Source organism: Sinocyclocheilus anshuiensis, unplaced genomic scaffold, assembly GCF_001515605.1.
Source record: "Sinocyclocheilus anshuiensis isolate Anshui unplaced genomic scaffold, SAMN03320099.WGS_v1.1 scaffold1570, whole genome shotgun sequence".
Lineage (NCBI taxonomy): Eukaryota > Metazoa > Chordata > Actinopteri > Cypriniformes > Cyprinidae > Sinocyclocheilus > Sinocyclocheilus anshuiensis.
The window spans coordinates 15,064-21,751 of NW_015546153.1; the positions used below are offsets into that span (position 1 = coordinate 15,064).

General features: G+C 38.5%; 1 pseudogene; it reads left to right on the top strand.

The window, feature by feature from the left end:
- Positions 1–3,715: 3,715 nt before the first annotated feature.
- On the top strand, positions 3,716–5,255 carry LOC107701286 (uncharacterized; annotated as a pseudogene).
- Positions 5,256–6,688: the final 1,433 nt, after the last annotated feature.

Below are 6,688 nucleotides of genomic sequence, written 5' to 3' on the forward strand. Positions count from 1 at the left end.
GTCAGACGTTCAGATATTGAACCAGTTTTGCACGTCCAGAAGACTTCCAAAAGGGGTCTTAGTCAGACGTTCAGATATTGAACTAGTTTTGCACGTCCACAGACGTCCAAAAAGGGTCTTGGTCAGACGTTCAGATATTGAACTAGTTTTGCACGTCCACAGACGTCCAAAAAGGGTCTTGGTCAGACGTTCAGATATTGAACTAGTTTTGCACGTCCACAGACGTCCAAAAGGGGTCTTAGTCAGACGTTCAGATATTGAACCAATTTTGCACATCCAGAAGACTTCCAAAAGTGGTTCTGAACTAACGGACGTTATACAGACATGATCTGAACGTCTCTCTGACGTCACATGTTTGCTGGGTTGACATCAGGTTTTGAATGTATGTAGATCTGAATGTAATCGGCATAAAAGTGAAAGTTAAGACCAAGTTTTCTAAAAAGTTGGCCAAATGAAAAAATGTAAATCCTAAAATGTAAAGGGCCCAAAACTGATCCCTGGGGAACAGTGTTGGGGAAAGTTACTTTTAAAAGTAATGCATTACAATATTGCATTACTCCAGTAAAAATGTAACTAATTACGTTACTTAGTTACTTTTTATGGAAAGTAATGCATTACGTTACTTTTGCGTTACTTTTTAAATCTGGACAGGGCTTGCTTGTTTGTTTTTAAAATAAAAAAGTTCTATTTTTGGCAAATATAAAAGCCTTTTCACACCAAAAGTGAAAGGAATAAGCCTCAGGCTGAAGGGAAAGTAAATTTAAGTCCGTACAGTAGAATGCAGAAAAAGAAATTTCAACACTTCAGCAATAAAAAAAAGACACACAAGTGTTTGTCTAGAGTAATTTTTGCTTATTAGTACGGTTGAACTGGATCATCGAAGGTCAGAAGCAAAGATAGAATGGGATTAAATACATAAAGGATATTTGTGTTTAACATTTAATTATTGCAGGTTTGCGTCATATTCTGAGTTGCATTATTTTTACTCATTTTGAGGAATACTGAATCTGTTTTTTTTTGCTATAGAGATGAATTAATGCATATTCATATTTATTTTAGAACTACAGTAATATCTTCTGATTTCTCTCAACATGGGGACAGGAGAGCTGTCAATCAATAAATTGGGAAAAAAAGTAACTTGCATTACTTATTTGAAAAAGTAACTCAGATATTCTCTTGTAAATTAAAAAGTAATGCATTACTTTACTAGTTACTTAAAAAAGTAATCTGATTATGTAACTCGCATTACTTGTAATGAGTTACCCCAACACTGCTGGGGAACACCAGCGTGCACCACACCGACCTCAGACCTGCAACCACCCATCACAACAAACTGCTTGCGATCAGAGAGGTAGGACTTAAACCACTTCAATGCAGAATCAGAAACCCCAAAGATAGTGTCTAAACGGGTGATTAAAATAGAGTGATCTATAGTGTCAAAAGGTGCACTAAGATCAAGAAGAATCAGTATAGATAGACGGCAAGATTCAGAAGCCATTAACAAGTCATTAGTGACCTTAACTAACGCTGTTGCAGTGCTGTGGAGTTTACGAAATCCAGATTGAAGTGGCTCAAAAAGATCATTAGAGGAAAGATGAGAAAGCAATTGAGAAGGCACTGTTTGTTCTAAAATTTTGGCGAGGAATGGAAGATTAGAGATGGGACGAAAATTATTCAGTTTATCAAAGTCCATGTTGTTAGTTTTTGGTACAGTGGTGAAAACAGCAATTTTAAGTGCTGCTGGCACAACACCAGTGCACAGAGAGTCATTGACAATTCTCAAAACAACAGGAAAAAGGGAATCAAAACATAATTTGAACAGACAAGATGGTATTGGATCAACTCTGGAAGTTGAAGCTTTCATTTTCGAAACCATATTACAGAGAGACTGGGAGTCATGAATAGCGAAGTTAGAGAGAGAAATACCAGAAAATGCAGAAATATTTAAGGAAGAGGCAGCAGAAGTATGAGTAGTAATAATGTGGTTTACATATATTTTAAATGTTGGTGCTAAAAAACTCCAAAAACATATTACAAAGGTGAGTTGAAGCAGGAACAGGCTGTGATTTTTAAGCAGCTTGTTGATTGAGTGAAACAGTTGTTTAGGGTTTCTCTGATTGCTGACAATTATCTGAGAAAAATAAACAGATCTAGCTGACACAATTTCAGCCTTATATTCAAGTAAGCTGTCTTTCCAGGCCTGGTAATGAACAGTTAAACCTGATATGCGCCATCTACGCTCCATTTTACGACACATAGCCTTCATAGCACGCAGATCATCATTGTACCAAGGAGCGGAGCGTGCAAAAGAAACAGATCATGATTTCAAGGGAGCCAGCGTGTCCAGGCCAGACAAGAGAACAGAATTCAGCACAGAGACTTTATTATCCAGATCATCAGGTAGAGAAACACAGCTTAAAGAGTCAATAAAATTTGAAAAATCAGTAGGCTCGATAGATCTCCACTTGCGATAATTAATGATGTGAGAAGTGGTAGTGTCCATGTCAGGTAATTCCATGTTAAAAAAGACAGCCCGATGATCAGACAGACCTAAATCAGAGGTTGACAACTGAGACACAAATGAACCATTGGAAATCAAAAGGTCTAAAGTGTGGCCTTTGTCATGTGTAGGACAGTCCACAAGTTGGTTTAACTCGAAGCACTCCAATAAGGAAAAAAAGTTCTTTTTTTATTGTGGAGTCTATTATATCCATGTGGATGTTGAAATCCCCCAAGAGAAGGATTCTCTCAAATCTGAGGCAGAGAAAAGACAATATATCAGAAAATTCAGATAAAAAAGTCTTTATTTGACTTAGGAGGCCTGTAAACTGTAGCCACTGCAGTAGAGAGGGGCGCAGAAACACTCAAAGCAAGACATTCAAATGAATCAGATTCGGGAACAGCCATGGGACACATGTTGTACTGTTGATTGTGCAACACAATGATACCCCCACCTCTACCACAGGGAGATTTAATCATTTATAGCCAGCAGCAGTCAGTTCATTAAAAAGAAGACCATCAGATTCTTTGTGCCATGTTTCAGTTAAACAGACAAGGTCCAACTTTTGTTCTAAAATTATGTAAGATAAAATAACAGCTTTGTTGTTGACAGAGCGCGCGTTAAACAGTGCTGATTTTAGCAGACGCGAGGGAGCAGATGAATCCGAGGCAACCTCCACATGCTTGAGTGCTGATAAGTTATTAAAATGAACCACTGTAGGTCTAAACAGCAGTCTATGGGATTTGCACAGAAAAGTCGGACAGATTTAGATGTTGAGCATAAAAAACTACGCCTTGAAGAGCGATGTATGTAACGCTTAGGTCGCAGTATTCCAACACGACTGCAGAGAGCATGTATGTATTTCACCAAATCTAAGTTTCCCTTCAGGTTCAACAACTGGCGAGCAGTGTACCTGAGAACCATTCTGGGAGGGTACACACCAACAGCAGCCTCACAGTTGTTGACATAAGTTGTTGACGTAAGCGGTGTACGTCCTGGGACAGGCAACAGGAGAGTAAATTCCAACAAACAGCACTCAAAGATAAAAGCAGTAGTCCAGCATGTGAAGCATGATTCCACATCACGGTAGAATAAAAAGACATAGACAGTCTTCACTGGCTCATAGCCATAGAAACAACTTAAAATAAACGGGAGAGAGGAGCGGCAGTCAAACGCGCCAGCATGCCCCTTTCAATTTCAATTGCGTGCATTGATCAGATGTTGGAGAATCTGAATGCATATTTGGACAAAAGGCTGGGACTGAGGAAGTGCCATGATGACATGTGCCAGAAGTACAGTATCAAGTACTCAGAGAGTGGACTATGGGCCTTGCCAGACATTAAAAGAGCTTTTGGAAAGATGCAGTGCTTAAGGACAAACACCAACAGAGATGGCTTGTCTGTGATTCTGGTCAAACAAATTCTACAGCATCTACAGAAATGTGAAACTGACAAATTACAACGTGAGAACAAAGCAGAGGAAGCAAAGGTTCGAGCATTGGCTGAACAATTGCAGAATGCAAAGAAGGACAAAGAAAGACTTTTAAATTAAAATGACAAGTTGCTGGCTTTACTTTCCAAACGACAGGAATCAAAATCTTCAAGCAACTCTGTTGACAGTGGGACTGAATTTAACATCAACACGTGTTCAGGTTACAAGGAACTCAAAGTTTAGACTTGCTCCTGTAATCAAGGGTGTAACTTTGGTTTGAGAAGTGGGGGGAGGGGGACACAAAATGGGGGAAAATGTTTTTGAATTGAATCCCATTTCATGCATTTACATACATTTAGGAACTATGGTGATATAGAATCCAGGAAATAATTAAGATGATTGTAATGATAAATTATGCCTAAATGAATAGTAGGCTACTAAACTATGTATAAGAAAAATGTCTTTCTTTAATGTTTAATAGGGGCCGATTGCCAAGACTTGAGAGAATAATTTTATAAAGTCAAAAATGTTCACCATTAATGTTTTGTGTGTGAATAAAATTTAAATAATGTAAGACTCAATTTCCACTGTTAAACAAACTTTAATTTCAAATCATTTACCATCCTTCTGCATACCCCCTCTCCTCCAATTAGACTGCACCTTTTCCATTAAAGGACAATATTTGCCGCCTAAATTGACTTTGTAGTGCATTTTTTATCTTTATAAATACAATATTAATAATGTTTTAAATGTAAAAAAAAAGTTCAGTAGAGTAATATGCAATGATCATAAAAAAGTGAAAAGTGATTCTTTTAAATACTAAAACCACCAGTAGTTGGCGGTAAGTCTTAATGCGTGAGTCATCTAGTCATTCGTTCATTTAGTAACGAAACAAGTGGCTGTAATTATGAATGAATCATTGAATCAAGCCACAGATGCGTTCATGAAACACCGCAAAACTCAGCATTTTGTTCTTGCCTCACGTACCCTAGTTTGGGAACCACTGTTCTACGACAAAAATGGTAAAGAAATATGTTCCATACAGAACATATCAACCAGCTACACCAGAGCAAGTTGATAAATGGTCGAAAGAATTGCCAGCTGTGTACAAACAACCTTGGAAGGCCTGGCAATTTCTTCAGCGCTTGCAGAAAATCTACAATTTACATTCACTAGACGGTGTGATGATTGTTAATGTGAACTTAAGAGACAATGACCAAAAGAGACTAACAGAAAGTGTTGAAAGAAGGATTGGTGCGTCTCAAGAAAACATAAAGCTGGATGGGAAGCTGTACAAACTTTCTTGTTCAGCTTGAAACCTTGACAACGGGGTATGAAGAAAGTGAATATCAGAGACACTCAAAAGCAAAAACTCAGGGAAGATGCAGACATTGCAATGAGGAAGGACACTGGGTTCGTGATTGCAAGCTGAGTTTGAGACATCAAAGTGATGATGAGGAGGTTTCAGCAGTTGACAGCCAAACAAAAACAGACTCTGCTAAAAGCTGTAGAGTTGCAGGGTAACTGAAGAACCTTTCTCTGCAGCACCAGCTAGAAACATTTCATCCAAAAGCTGATGGACTCCATATGTATGCAAAAAAGACAAATGAACACACCATACAGAAGGGAAAATCATACACAGAAGTCTCAACAACTGAAGCCAAAGATGAAAAGGACTGAGGTTAACATACAGTGGCCTTAAGACAACTTCAGCAAGACACACAACCAGTTTTGCATAGTAAACCGATTCAAAGTGAGGTGCCCAGAAAACAATTGGCATTGTTAATGGAAGATGGAACTAAACTGCATTATGACAACCAATGCAGTAAGAATAACCACAAAAAATGGACTATGCCCTTTTGAACATGTCACAGGCCAGCCCATGTCCAATGAAAATCTGACATCTGACAGCCTTGTCCAAACTGATGAAAGACGCAGCCTGGCAGTACACAATGCCAAGAATAAAGTTTTGAAACCTCCAAAAGGGGGCCATGGTATGGTAATGATTCAAAAAAACCTCAGAGATCACAACGAGAATCCAGGTGGGAAAGCTCACTTCAGTGTCTCTTGGTAGCTGATAGAGCAGTTAAGGTGCAAGGAAAGGAAAAGTGGATCGACGTGAACCAGTGGGATTTGAAACATCTGCCTAGATATGAGGGATAGATGGCAGTAGTGTTTATCAGAGTCCAGATATGGCAGGACTAGGATTTTTAGGCTCTAGCTTGTCGCCTGAGTACGAAGACAGACATACAGCCACTGATAAACACAGTAGTGTCCTGCCAACATTAAATAGGGACAGTTTTAGAGGCAGTTAGGAGTTATTTGATTCAAATATTTTCCTTGAAAAGATACGTTTCCCTTTTCTCTTGTGTGTAATTGCAGGTGTTCCAGCATTCCAGAGGATGAGCAAAGACATCTAACGCTTAGACTGCATTGCACTGGACACCTAGATGAACATGCCTGAACATCCACAGAACACAACAACATCCGCCACTTCCACAATATCACAATATCGTCAAAATAAAAAAAAAGGACTTAAGCATTCAAGAGAATGCAAACTTCACCATGAACTCTTATTCTGTCATCTTAAGTAATGGAATCTGCATGCAGCATGCTGTATTCATGATTATTGAAAAGTATGTTTTGTGATCAAAAATTATCAAAGGGAGGATTGAAGGATTTTGTGTTTTTGAGTATAGTTCTTTCTTGTTTAATCAACATCTGATATGTCACCTTGTGACTCATTCCTGATGTAAT